Source organism: Haemorhous mexicanus, chromosome 4 (genome assembly GCF_027477595.1).
Source record: "Haemorhous mexicanus isolate bHaeMex1 chromosome 4, bHaeMex1.pri, whole genome shotgun sequence".
NCBI lineage: Eukaryota > Metazoa > Chordata > Aves > Passeriformes > Fringillidae > Haemorhous > Haemorhous mexicanus.
Window position 1 is genome coordinate 52,858,114 of NC_082344.1, and position 14,937 is coordinate 52,873,050.

The window sequence follows — 14,937 nt, forward strand, 5'->3', positions numbered from 1 at the left end:
AACACCAAAATAAAATGCCATGTCTAAAAAAAATGAAAGTATAATTATTTTAAAATTGAGGATCTGAGGAGAAGATCCAGGCTACAGGGAAGAAAAGACAAATCTTAGAGTTAGAAAACTGATAGGTCAGTTGAGTAACACTGAACTGTTTTCTGTTTCCACCATTATGATTATAAACACTGAAATGTTAAAGCAATGAATGAGTAACAATTGAGAACAGTTTGGGACTCATTTTGAAAAAGCTGTGCAGGCATATATAATAAAGAGCAATATTAGTCCCAAACCACCACAATTAAAACTGCATTTCTCAGTTTCTTTAGAATTTCATGCATGATTTTTAGTCATTGATTGAAAATCTGACTTTATTCCACTATAATCAAGTTACTTTGCGCAGTTTCTCTAAGTAACTGGAAACTGATCAGGAGTTAGAATGTTGCATAAAATGCCCTTTTCATGTATCAAAAAGTTATTGTAGTCAAGATCCTAAAATGTTAACAAAGAAGCTTGTACATTGGGAAAGTTTTAAACACATACTCCTATTTTTTTGCCTCAGTGAGTACCCTTTATGTGCTGGGCATTAGCACAAAGCCTGTCATTATAAATAACACTTCCAGACAACAAGAAGAATAAATTTTGCCCCATCTTTATTGTTAGTTACTCCACAGTTGCTTGTTGTTTTTCATCAGAAAATATTATGTGCCTATCATTCCAAGAAAAATACATTTGTTCTACTATCTCAGCCTAAAAGTTAAATGCAGTAAAATAGAACAGGCTTTGACATTGTGATTTATGGTACAAAGGTACAAACAGAAGAAAATATGTGCTTTAATGTGTGCTTTGGCAGCTCTTGGGTTTATGAGAAGAATACATGAAGCAGTTTACTGGTCTGGAAAGACTTCCTTATTTTTCAACCCTCTAAAATTTTTCCAGATACTTTATTTGTTCAGTCTATCACCAATCTGTATGTCAAAAAACTTACTGTACTACTGGAAAGTGGAAATAGGGTTTTTTTGACAAGTTCATGCATGAATTACTGAAAAATCGACATTGCCATATAAATAAGTGCTTCAGAAAGTAAACTAAGTGAAGTCTGAGAGGTTTTAGCTTTTGTGTTCCACGATTTCACTTTCATTCATCCTCAAATGCTGGTGAAAATTTGCATGTTAGGCTTATGGAGAGAACTTTATAAAAGTAGGGAAAAAGGCAGAATTGCTTAAATCCAAAATAAAAGTGTTCCTATTGTCTGGGGCTGTATATATCAGTTGCGGGGGAGATATTTTTCTTTTAATCTGACAGTAACTCCTTAACTGCTTTAGAATTAGCTTCATCATGCAATAGAAAGAGCTGTACTGTTTAATTAGATTTACACAACAGGTTCAGAATATATTTTGTTCATTTTAGGAGCTTATTAAAACCCATCCCAATGTGACCTTCCAGGCTTGGATCTTCCTCAAGGAGTACTACAAATCCCCCTATCCCATTGACCTGGGTAAGAACTGAATACAAGAACAATTTTAGAGTGTGGAACCCATCTTGGAAGTTTAGTTCCATTGTTGCATTTGAATTTCTATAGTCTGCTATTACAGCTTTGCTCTCTCTTTGCAGGAGTGTTGTTTGTTTGTAGGGGTTATGTGTGGGTTTTATTGTTTGTTCATCTTATCAGTGCTCAGCCGCCAAGCACTTCATAGGAGGAAGCATGACAGCTTTTATTACTAGAAGACAGGAACCAGCATTATGGTGCAGCCAGTGAAGAGTTTTTCTCCAGACTTAATGAATGCTGATCTCATTTACAAAGTGCATTACTCTGACTCCCATTCTAACAGGAATACATTAATGTTTTTGAAAATGACATTTCATGATTAGCTAAGCATGACACCTACACAGTCATTTCAAATGATTGCCTGTTCTCAAAATTGTTATACTATGTCAAAGGAAACAATAGTCTTTCTTGCAAGTCTGTTAAAAATTGAAAAACAATTATTTAAATTCACTTTGACTTGCAGGCCTGACTTTTCAGTAGAGAAATAAGCTCATCTCTATATTTTCTTTCATAATATTCTTTATTATATCTTATTTTCCAATGACTTTCAACACCCTGTGGATTTGGGAAGCAATTTCCATTACTATAAGCATTAATGTTTCTGGCAAAGGATTATTTAAGAACATTGAAAAGTTAATTGACCAGAGATTCATGGGAAATATTTTGCCTTTTACGTTAAATATGATTAGAATATCAATGAATTAATACAGGGTAAAAAAGACATACCTTTCCAAGGTTTCATCTATGATGTTGCGACATTTACAAACAAAAATAACTGAAGAGAGGATTATTTTCAGTGCAGGGCAGCATTTACAGTATCTAAGGAGAGTAGCTGAAAGCACTCTGGTGAAAATGAAAGGAGTATGCTCTGTGCTGGGTGACAAGGAAGTCCAGGAGTGTTCAAAACGTGAGGACTCGTTGCTTGGCCTCAGCCCTCACCTGAAGTCCGTCAGGTGTCTCCTGCAAGCCCAGGGATCTGTGTCACAGCAGGGCCAGATGTTTCCCCCAGCCCCACTGCCTGCTCAGTCCCTCGAGTTTGATCACCTGCACTGTACGTGTCAGCCTTCAGCGCAGCAGCAGCTGCAGCGCCAGTTACAGGGCTCACTTCAGAGAAAGGAGAAATGAGAGGTTCTCTGAAAAATCAGCTCCCTGCTTTTGATGGTGGCAGCACCTACCACGTGGGCTATAGCAGCCCAACATGAGAATATTCTGGATAATTTTGATTGACTCCTTAGTAGGCTGGACTAATCTCTTTTGCAATTGCTCACTCTAGTTTGCATCACCATGTTTGAATTCTGTATAGGGCTCCAAATGCAAAAATTGCAGAGAGCTGCACTTCCCAAAAGGCAACAAATCTGGGAACGTACAGAAAACAGACCACTACAGTGTAAATTCCCAGAGAATAATATGTGAAATGGCGATCTTTCTGTAGTTTTATCCAGAACACATGTTGAGGTCAGTAAAATACATTAGTGTGTTTTACTGACCTCAATATATGTTCTGGATAATATATGTACAATATACATCTCTATGTAAGATACCAGTGTAATAATTTTTTTTTTTTTGCTTTGTGGAAAATTTACATCAGCAGCTGTACTGAATTTGGTGTTTGTAATAATTCTGTCATATTATATGTTTTAAAAAAAAAGAAGATGAAGGAAAAAAAAGAAATAGAAAACCCATTAGCATGCTCCAGTGACTGGAGAAAGAATTTCAAAGATAGTCTATTCACTCTTCAGTGTCAGAAATTCATTTGTTTCTAAGTTTCATCTCTCAGAGACCTTTGATCTGATTCCCGTTTCCCATCCTGCAGCTTCAATATGTATAATGTTGCTTCATTATTTTCTGACATCTTGCCTCATGGTGAGCAGGTGTGACTTGAAAATAGTATATAAAAGCAATCTCTGGTGCTTTTTCTGATCCCTGAAAAGAAATCTATGCCTGAACCACTCATTTGAAAGAAAAAGCATTTCTTAGGTCCTTGAAACATGGAATAACTTTCTCCCCTGCTTTGGGATTTTGTGTGTGAAGTCATTTGGCTCTCAGGGACATTACATTTGGTCTACTACCCTATTTTGATGTAAATGGTTACATACATGTTCTTAGGGCAATTCCTAAACTAGACTAAGGCCAGTGAAGGAAAAGGCACTGAGGGAAAAGCTTCTCTGCTTTCACTGCAGATTACTCGTGACAGAACACAGCTGTACATAACAGTGTACAGAACCTGTACTATTTTACCTTGCCTGTGTAGCTGGAGCTCAGGTTGCTCTGGTAGCACCAGCCTTCTGTATTGGCACTTGGACTGACCAACAGGCTCCCTTCTTCTGACCCTGGAGTGATTCCTGCTCCTTAAGCCATCTCATGGCAAGCAGTAAAGTAAAATAAAGTAAAATAAAGTAAAATAAAGCAAAGGGGAAGAAGGGGAAGGGGAAGGGGAAGGGGAAGGGGAAGGGGAAGGGGAAGGGGAAGGGGAAGGGGAAGGGGAAGGGGAAGGGGAAGGGGAAGGGGAAGGGGAAGGGGAAGGGGAAGGGGAAGGGAAGGGAAGGGAAGGGAAGGGAAGGGAAGGGAAGGGAAGGGAAGGGAAGGGAAGGGAAGGGAAGGGAAGGGAAGGGAAGGGAAGGGAAGGGAAGGGAAGGGAAGGGAAGGGAAGGGAAGGGAAGGGAAGGGAAGGGAAAAGAGAACTGGGGAGAAAAAAAGGAAACAAATCTGTTTGTAACTAGGTCATGGATCATTGTGACAGTAAGAGTTGCTTCTCTGAAGTCAAGGCTTCTGAAAATAAAAATATTTTGACAGCTTCATTGTAGCAGACCTAAAGTATTGAAGCACGCCAAGATATTAACCTCCAAATAAACTGCGTCTTCTCTTCAAGAGGAGTCTTTGATCAAAGGCCTCCTTTTTTTATTAGTTTTTTCCCAAATCACATCAGCAATATATGAAATATTTTGCCCATCATTTTGCAAATTATTGTTAGGAATCGATGATAGGGATTTGGGAAGTGGAGAGAAGAGAGATTTATTTCATTTCCTGTACTTTGAGCCCTAGAGATATATAAGAAACTAATGCTAGAGTCTTTAGGTGCATTAGCATAACATTTACTTTTTTTTTTAATTGGAAACCAAACTGATTTCTCCAAACTGTAAATATAATGATTCAGTCTGAGCTGAATCATTCAGGCATCCTGCCTGCAGTGCTTTTTGACCCTGCTAAAACAAGTGCTTTCCCTGAACCAAAATATGTGAAAGGAAAAATGTTTCTTAACATGGTGTAAATGATACAGGCATACACAAAATGTCTACATGCATCACACTATAATCATAAGATACCAGCATCACAAACATGTTGAGTTCAGATTTGGCAATTACTTAGTCCAACTGTGAACAGAGAAGACTGAAGAATAAACTGCAGAAACTGGTATATGCTAACACTATCTCAGAAAAATATCTTCCTTTTAAGTGTTTATATTTTTGAAGCAAAGTGAATTTTCCACAAGCATGAGGCAGCACTTCATTATATTTACAAACATATTTTCAGTGTTTGAGTTGATAATTTTCCATGTGTTTGTTTTGCACCAATATTTTCTCACGCTGGAAATATTTGCCGAATCTGAATATAACTTTGCATAATGTGCATGAAAAAGTTAGTCAAACTGAATTTCAAAGTTAATGATCAAGTTGCCCGCAGCAATCTCACAGCTTTATGGATCATACTCTGTGTTAAACGGTTCCTCTGGTTTTTGTCCTTCAAGTAAAAATGAGCAAAACTGGGGTTTGAAAATGAGTCTTACTACAATGTAAACCAAAAGATGCAATACATTTCTTTCAGCAACAGAACAGTTAGTTATTCACAAGAATTTGGGCTTCTAAAACACTACTCGCCATAGTATTTGAAAGAAGAGCAGGTCATGAAACTATAAGACAGTGTAGTTGCAGTAAATTCTGTTAGAATATCTCCCCAACATTTCATTTAATAAACGGCAGCATATTTTCTTCTATAAGATAATTTACAGTTATTTTCTAGGTTTTTGGAATGGCTTAAATTGAAATTAAAGGTAATTTAATTGCTACATTAGCTGATTAACCAGTTTTCAGTGAAAAAATTATTTTTTGATTTTTGTGGTTTCACAGTTACATTCCAAGGATGTTGTTTGACTAAAACAAAATATTATATTAATTTTTTTTCAGCTCAACAAGCAAACACATAAGGCCAGTTCTCAGAACTCATTACTGAAGAGTATTTCAAAAGTAACATGAACATTTTTTGCAGAAATATCTGCTGAAAAATTCCTATTAGAACTGTTTGATTGAGCATTTCAAAGAACATTTTAATATTTCAGAAGTAAAGCAAATAATTTCAGATTGGGATAACATTGCCTTCTTAGCAGAAACATTTGGTATAAGTTAATTTGGTTTAAAGACAAACCTTAGACAAAATCAAAGCTTTTGCATGAAAGGAACCAATATTGCTGAAAATAACCCTCATAAATAAATATATAAATAAATGTCATTATCTTAGTAATCCAATTTACTATGAAACTTAAATAGTATCTTCTTGTTAATTATTTTTGCTATGTACAGAAATGTAGATGTGGGATTTCTGTATACAGGAGGATTTTTTGGCTGTTCCTCATGCAGACCTGATAGAGTAAATAAATGAGGCAGATTGAAGATGGAGCAGGAGGGTGACTGTGAATAGGTCACGTACAGGCCATGTCCAAACTTAGCAGCGTGGCATGGGCATAGCAGTGCTGCTCTATACAATGCATGTTTAAACAAAGATTTTTCACAAGAAAAAAGCAAGTGGAGAGCTAAATTAGACAAGAACCACCCATTTTAGATGTCGTACACATGCTTGCAGGGAATGTACTAGAGAACTACTAAAAAGAAACTTTCAGTTAAGGATGAGGTTTTGTATAGGAGGCAATCTCTTGCATTTCCCCTTGAATTATTTCACAAAAGTCGATGTCAAAGATGGGAGAGATGTATAAATGGGCAATTGGCCTAATCCAATACAAACATTTCTGCCTGGTTATAACCACTACTGTGAAGCACTTCTCCAGAAAAGCTGACAATTTAATAAATGTTGCCCAAACAGCCAGAAACTTGTTTAAATCAGCAGGTAGTACAAAGACCACTAAGTAAGTTTCAGAATCTGATTTTCTACAGACAGGGCAGCTTTTTGAAAGGCCTAACTGTACTAATTATAGTAAGTGTTTTGTAATGTTTCATCAAAACCGCCGACCCACACTGCATAGCAGGTGCTCATTAAATGTGCAAGATCTGCTATTAATAATCATTTACCCCTTGTGGAAACTGTGTAGAGCATGTAATAAAGATAAAATTTAACTTCCTAAGAAAATGATATTTCAATGATATTGAGTTAAAACTCCTAATTGTTTCTTCACACTCAGTGAATTGAAAAAAAGAATAAAGCAACCCTGGACTCAGCTGATGTCTCATAAACTAAATACTATTTCTCAATAAAACATGTGTTTACTAATCTCTGTATCAGAAATACAAAAGCCATTGGATACTCTGCTGTAACATATATATGTTTTTTCAGTATTGCTGTGTATAAAAACTACATCATGTGTCTTTCCATCAGTGTAACTGAGCATCCCAAAAGCAGAATATACACATGAGTTCAGGAAACATAGGTAATTGTCTGGTAATGTCAGTAGGACAAGTTATAGTCCCAGCCCTATTTTCTGCTTTCCCAATAAAGAAACATCTGCCTTCTCAGCTATTTTTAGCCATTGACAAGGACAGACCTAGAATCCTGCTTCACAGAAAGCAAATACAGCTGTATTGTGCTGAGTCCCTGCCACAAAATGAAAAGTCAGTAGCTTGCACAAGGCAAACTACTCTGTGCTCCCATCACAAGTAAGCACTACCCTGCAACTCTAAGCACTGCTAAACTTCAAGTTCATTTCAAGGGCTGATAAATATCATGCAAGTAAGTTTTGGTTTTTTTTTTTTTTTTAATTTTTGCCTCTGTAGTTGGAAACCTAGAGATTAAATACCATAGGAGGAGAAACAGGTACTGTCTAGACCCATTTCCTGTAGCTTATAAATATCTGTGCTCATGATTCCCAGGAGTTATCCTGTTGCCTGAGAGAAGCTGAAGGTGAGAAAACTGAGTTGTAATCACTGCAAACTTGGACTTTGAGAACGCATTTTTCTGGTAGACAATTTCAAAGAAATGCACCAGCTTTTTTGAAACACATTTATTTTAAAATACTTCAGAAATATTATTACAAGCCCAGGTGGCTAATGCAGCTAACAGATGTGCAATTTTGTCTGGGGATTACAAAAAATGCAGCTTATTAAATTGTGTCATATGGCAGATGGGTAGGAGCTTTGTGAAGTGTTCGGTTGATTACTCCATAGTTTCTGCAGTCAGAGGAAAAGCCCCAGCCTGCATCTTTGCATACACACAGTTACTGGAGAGTGCCAGTTTGCATTTGTTAAAGTAAGGGTATTGAAACAAAACACCTCAGGACTTCTTCAAGGTTTTCTATTCTGTATTGGTTAAGGGTGAGCATTGTCTTCACGTGTCATAGAAAAGAAATGAAATAGAGATACAAGCCCTTCCAGCTAACAGCTACTTCCTCTGATAAACATGGGGTTTATATCTGGCTATTTCATCTGCTCTAACCAAATAGCCCTTTGAACTTTCTTTATTAGCTGTAATTACATTACAACAGTTTCATGAAGATTCAAACAATGCTTATGATTTTAGAACAGCTTCCATGCCTAAATGGAAAAGCTCTTACAAATCTAATTTCCTATTCCATTTACAGAAGTCTGCTGCTTGGTGACTCATAATCTTCCTATGAGTTGCAGCAGTCTAGAGAAAGAGCAAGCAGTTTATGTTGATTCAACAAAACAATTACCTTAAAAAGAATAACCTGTTTTTTCCTGCTAATACAATTTTTCTGCAACAGTGTTTACACATTAGTATGTGTAAAATCAAACAATACAAAAAGTAGAAAAAGCATAGAACTTGACTACCAAAATTAACACATATTCATAATAACTTAAAAATTATCATGACTACGTATTGATTGGACTATTGATTTCAGTCCAAAATAGTGCTATGCATTTTGTCATTAAAAGTGAAATAGGAATATCCTGAAACCACCAACACATTTTATGTGAAAAATTTGATACACTTAATGTAATTATTCCATTTATATTTGCAAGAAAATGATGAAAAGTTGAGTAATATTTTTCTCATCCATTACTGTAGCAATTGAAATGTGGCACATTATAAATGGAGCTGAGTAGGAATATGAGCATAAAAACGGCTGCCATCTAACACTTTCTGTATAAGATCCTGCATTCAATTATCTACCAGTTTGTCAAATTTCAGCTGTTGCTGCTAAAATTTTCCATGTCAGCAAATGCACTTCAGACAGAATTTCTTTTAGAAAGTTTCTTTAAAAAAGTTTCCAACAGTATCAGCAAGGACTAGTAATTGGTCTATGCTCCATTGAGACCAAGACTCTGAGGAATAAGGCCTTCCAATATATTCCTGCTTTGACTCAGGAAAGCAGCTGTTTCAAAGAATGCCTACTAAAGAATGGTCAACTTACTAGCCTACAAAAAAAATCCTTACTGTTTTTCATGTTTCCAGTGCTCCTCCTTCTGAAGAGTGTGCAAAGTGACTCTGAAATAGAAATTTTTACTTCTTGAAATGATTACTAACGACTGCTATGAGCAATGGGTCTATGAGAATGCCCGTTCCACTGCCCTAAGTGTGGCTGTTGCTGGGAACCAGGAGAAAGCACGACAGCCTGTGAAATGGGGAAATGCAGCCTTTCAAGGCAAAAGACCTAGATGAGCAAGCAGTGTGCTGGGAGAGGGAAACACGCAGTGAAACTAGGACAGCAAGGCTGAAAATAGTGAACACATGCAAAGAGATGAATAAAGGATGCAAAGAGTTGAATAAAGATCTGCAGACGAGGGTATGGCATTCAGGGTTATAGAGACCCTCTGAGAAGTTTGTAAGAGGACTGGGTAGGAACAAGCTAAAGGGACAGGGAGATGCAGGCCTGGGGGAGGGCAAAGCATCTCTCCAAGTGCAGAAATGGACTCACACATGCCAGAGACACAGCAGCCATCAAAGCTGGAAAATCCTCTGCTAAGTTGTGGATCTCATCCTCCACTTGTACTGGTTCATACAGGGAATGAAGAGTCTGTAATGTTTATCAGCTACGGCCCCAGCCATAGGAGCTCTGCTCTGAACATTCAAACCCTGCTCATGTGTCTCAAGGGCAGGGTTTATTTTTTCTTTTATGTCTGTAATTTCATTGCCCTTTATGTCCTGATTAGTAAAAGGAGAACAATCCTACCCTCTCACCTCACAGTTGGATTGGAAAATGATATGTTTTCTGCACTCAGAGTAGGGTCTGAACAGTTGGCAGTAAATAAAGCAAAAAACCACAGGTTGACAGAGAGGCTGGCAGGAAAAATAAATAAATACTGACACAGCCTGTTCTTCCCTTCAGTGCATCCAATGAGGCAGAAATCTGTGAAATAGAAAGTAGATGATTGTTCAGTAAAAAGCCCTGCAATGGGAAAGGGTGTCCACAAAGGCTAACTTTAGTACTGGAGATTTTAACCTCCAGGCCTGTCATCAGCTGACAGAGACAGCTCCTTTGGGAGAAGATTTATATGCCTTTAAATGGGCTTTTATTCTAGAACTGCTCTTCAGAAAAGATTGCCTCTCCCTCTCAAATGAGGAGGGACTCAGAAGAGGTAGCACCTCTCGAGCTCATCTATGCTTTGTGAATTTTCCTCTTTGCCATACTGCAAGTGTACAAACTTGTTCTGCAGGAAAAAGAACCATCAATTATTAAAAATGAGAGAAAACAACCCCACCAGTAACACTGAAATAAATCTTTTAATGGTTCTTCTTCCATAAATGCTCTGTGAATTTTAATGATACAGGAAGTTTGAAGAGCTGTCTCTCTGTTTCTAAGCTTAGCTGAGACAAGTGCATGATTGGAAACAGCATGAAAAATCCCTAAAGGATTGATTTTCAAGTGAAAGACTAATTAATTTATTTGCAAAAGAAACTCAACACTTCCTAAAACTTTGGATAAAGCAATATCATTCTTTATATATAAGGCTGTTTGAATTCTTCTTTATGTACAAACCCATCTAGAAAAAAGAAAAAATCCTAATTTAGTATTTTGATATCCAACAGTGGAAGTCTTGAATGTGTTTGAACAGCTTCAGGGAGAGGGCTGAAAGCATCAAGCTGACATTTTTTTATCTGCAAGCAATTTTCCGCACGCAGCTCAGCAGAGAAACTGGAGACATGCTTGAGACAAACAGCAAGTCAAATGTTGGCAAAAACCAGACCAAATAGGAGCTAATCCTGCTACAAGGCAGGTGGCAAAAGGCAGAGGTGCAGCTCAGCAGTTCATGGCACAGGGATGCTGTCATATGGCTTTAGGGAGGAAACCACTGAAGAGGCTTTGAAGAAACTGGCATGGTCAAATTACAATTCCACCTAGTTTGCAACATGCAAGCGCAGGTTTTTACCAGTATAGGGAAAAAGCAGTTAGGACAATTAAATTCAGCCAATATATTGAGGTAATTGTAGTTTCCTGGCTTTCAATTTCAACATGGGGAGGAGAATTTTTTAGTGAAGATCCTCAGATTGTTTGTGAATACGTTGTGCACTGTGACAAAGCTGCTTCTTAGTGCTCACTAATTCTTTGCTGTACTACTGGTGAACATATTCTATGGCAAAGGTCTTCATTTGAGATGGTGTGAAGGGGAGCTAGTCCAGGCACTGCTGCTTCTCCAAGTAATTAGGAGAAGGAATGTCTCACTGACTGAACTACAGGAATAATTGAACATTTTAGGTAGAGGATTGTTGCTCTGATTCTATCTGCATCTCAAGTCTATGACTCCATAAACAGTGAACTATTCAACCTGTATGAGGGCATGTAAAGCCCCCAGAGTATGAGCAAGAGGACTTGTATGGATGAAGCTCTCTGTTAACTCCTTTTTCACCCTCTGTTGCTGCAGATTTTGAATTGACTGAACCAGATCTGCAGGCTCTAACCTTTTCCAGCAACAGCATCACAAAGGAGTGATAGCAAGCTGAGCTATGGATACCAAGCCAAGGACTCACCATATGGTGTTTTTGTTACACACAAGGGGAAAAATTGCTTTAAAGACCAAGGGCCGAATTCATCCCTGGCATAAGACTACTAAATTCAGTTGTGTTAGATCAAGCATAAAGTCAACAGCACACTAATTCTATGTGATGGGGAACAGAAGTCAAGGTTGTTTTTTTAATAGCCCAAGGATGTCTATAAGGTAAACTCAGTTGAGCCAAGGGGTTTTTTTAATGTCTAGCTGACATCTGTTCTCAGAAAGCCTGCAGCACACTGGAACAGTTTCCCAACATTTTTCCTCTCTATAAACACTGTGAACTTCTGTGACAGCCAGAGATGGTGAAAAGGCATGTTTCATATAAAAATGGGCACCACAAATGACCTAGGAGATACAATGCTAAAATACCTTGACACTGCTTTAGTGATTCTACATTCAAGAAAGAAATACAAAAAAACTTTCCAATAACCGGTTGTTAATCTTTGTTGAAATATATTGACACATGACAGCAGATGAATTTTAGCCATTGTTATCACCAAGCACATTAAAGAAATTAGAGTGGAGACAATACACTGCCAGCTAACCAAACTACTGACAGTCTAAGCCCCTCTTTTACATTTCTCAGAGCATTTGATGTGCAGATCAATTAAAGGGCTTATTTCAAGTCATCTTCAACTAGCACAGCAGCTCTGACATGCAGAGCCCCCATAATGCAGACATTCAGTAAAGTGCACGTTGGTACACTTTTATCTTTACAGCATGTTATCTCATTTTTACAGGGAGACGTTACCAGAATGAATTGGTTGAAATGCAAAAAGTAATTGAGGAACCTGGCTTTTAAACTTCATGAGCTATTAAATGGATGGGGAAAAAAATTGGTTGTTAACATGAGTCAGGTTGTCTAACCTGTCTGCTGCTGTGGTTTAACTTTGCAATACCTGAGAGAGATTTTAGAGGATATTTTTGAAGCCTAGGATAATGGCTGGTGAAGTTGGACTCAAGGTAATGTAAATCAGCACTTATTTAACAGAAAACCATTAAAAACTATAAATCCAAAACAAATATAGCTGGAATCAGGCCAAATACATTTTTTCATATAGCAGGAGATATTACATAGGTATTTTAGAGCTGAATTCAAGCAGGAAAGAGAGAAGAAAAATAATGTAGCTAAACTTCCTACCATATCAATAAGACCCATCTGCAGAATTAATTTTTTATTGACAAAGCAAAGACAGCTGCAATACACGTTTCAAGAAGTATAGGTTGTCTCATGGCTCTGGCTGTTGTGAAGTGGCAGAGTGAGTCCACAAACCTGAGAGATTAGTTTAGAAAATGATCACTCTCATAGGCTCCTGTGGGAGACCAAAACTGATCCTGGTGGATATGAATTATTCATGCCTTACCTATATTATTGATTCTGGCCGTAAACACAGTGTAACCAGAAAAGATAGCACTGACTGAGAAGAGAAAGAGGATACTCTAAAGATGCAGTCTGGTAGAGCAGGACATGATGCTACTGTAAGGAGTGAGGCCAAAGGATGCCAGCAGGAAGAGAGTTCATAAAAAACCTGACATTTTGCTGGAAAATGAGAAATTAAAACGCATTTTTGCTGTTAGTCTTACTTTGCAACTACCAGGGATCTTTTATACTCAACTTCTGCCTGACCACCCATGGCAAGAAGCAATTAGAGGAGCTGCCTTTCTCTGAACTTAGCAGTCTCCTAACACCCTCTTTAATATGAGTATTGATAGTCCAACTATAAGTTGCTTGATCCTCTGGAGTTCCATTGTTCCTGTCTGCCACTGTAGAAGCCACCCACACCGTCCCTTCTCATCTTCCTGGAGCTGCTTTTTTTCTCACACACAAGCTCCCTTCCAGAAGGTGGCTGTGACTCCAAATTACTGGACCTGCTTGACTGGCATCCACAGGCCACCTTTCTCAACTCAAAGATGACAGGGAACACCCCCTTTATCCTAGATTTCTTGAGTGTTTAGCAGATACCCTTACCCATCAGAAAATACCCGTGAGGTGCAGGTATGGCAGGCCATGCCATACTGCTCGTTGAGACTGAGAAGAAGCTGCTGCAGCAGACTTGTACTGACAGCATTTGTATCTGTTTGCAGGTTTTTCCCCTGTGAAATGGGGAAATGCAGCCTTTCAAGGCAAAGGTCCTTAGTCTTTTGACTTCCTCCCTATGCTTGGCCACCAGTGAAAGGCGATCATTCACCTGCTCACACCACAGGCAGGCTTCTTCTGCAACCCCCCCCGGTACCACTGATAAACTCAAACGTTCCGCACAGGAATGGGTCTGCACAGACAAATCCTTTTTGGAGGGCTCTATTTGGTTACATACACTGGTACTACTCACAGTTTTTAACCCTGTAAAAATCGTTGTTAACAAAAAAACACGTAAAAACAACCAACAGAAACCCAAGAAACAACAAGCCAAAAACCACACTAGCAGGAGGAAACCTGCAACCCTGCCTGTTTGCCCTGTCTGCGCGAACTGCTGCACAAACTGCTGTGCCACAAACTGCTGTGCCCTCAGAGACGTGCCACGCCCTCAGAGCTGTGCCACACCCTGAGAGATGTGCCACACCCTCAGTGATGTGCCACACCTGAGAGATGTGCCACACCCTGAGAGACATGCCATGCCATCAGTGATGTGCCACGCCGTCAGTGCTCTGCCATGCCCTCAGTGCTGTGCCATGCCCTTGTAGCTGTGCCACACCCTCAGAGATGTGCCACGCCCTCAAAGATGTGCCACGCCCTCAGTGATGTGCCATGCCCTGTTTGCCCACATCTGATTCATTCCTGTTTGCCCAGCTCTGGGTCCCTGTACTCCCTGGAGGCCTCTCTTAATCACCCCACCCCTTGCCAGAGGACAGCCCTGCCATACACCTGTGTTGCTAATGAAAAGAAAAAAGAAATACTTAACTCTTGTGCCTATTTGTCTCCATGGAAATCTTTAGTAAAAGGCAAAAGATTTATACAATCTGAAGAGAAACCAGAGTATTAATTAAGGTATTTCCTGTTGAAGCCAGAACATGAGAACTATGAGTTTACAATAGCATTATATTTTTATAGCATCTGTATCTAGAAAAATGTAGAAACAGATAAAGAAATTGAACAAAGAGTTGTCATCACCCTACACATGAGGATTTGGAGCCACCTTTTCACATATCTCTTTCCTTCATCATGAATCCTCTGGCCCAGATTCAGCCATTTGGGAATCTGTATGGGAAATTTGAAGAAAAACATTC

General features: G+C 38.6%; 1 non-coding gene across 1 annotated transcript; it reads right to left on the reverse strand.

The window, feature by feature from the left end:
* Nucleotides 1-14,570: 14,570 nt before the first annotated feature.
* LOC132327023 (U5 spliceosomal RNA) lies at nucleotides 14,571-14,690 on the reverse strand. The gene has a single exon (XR_009486422.1). It is a non-coding gene; the product is annotated as a U5 spliceosomal RNA (small nuclear RNA).
* Nucleotides 14,691-14,937: the final 247 nt, after the last annotated feature.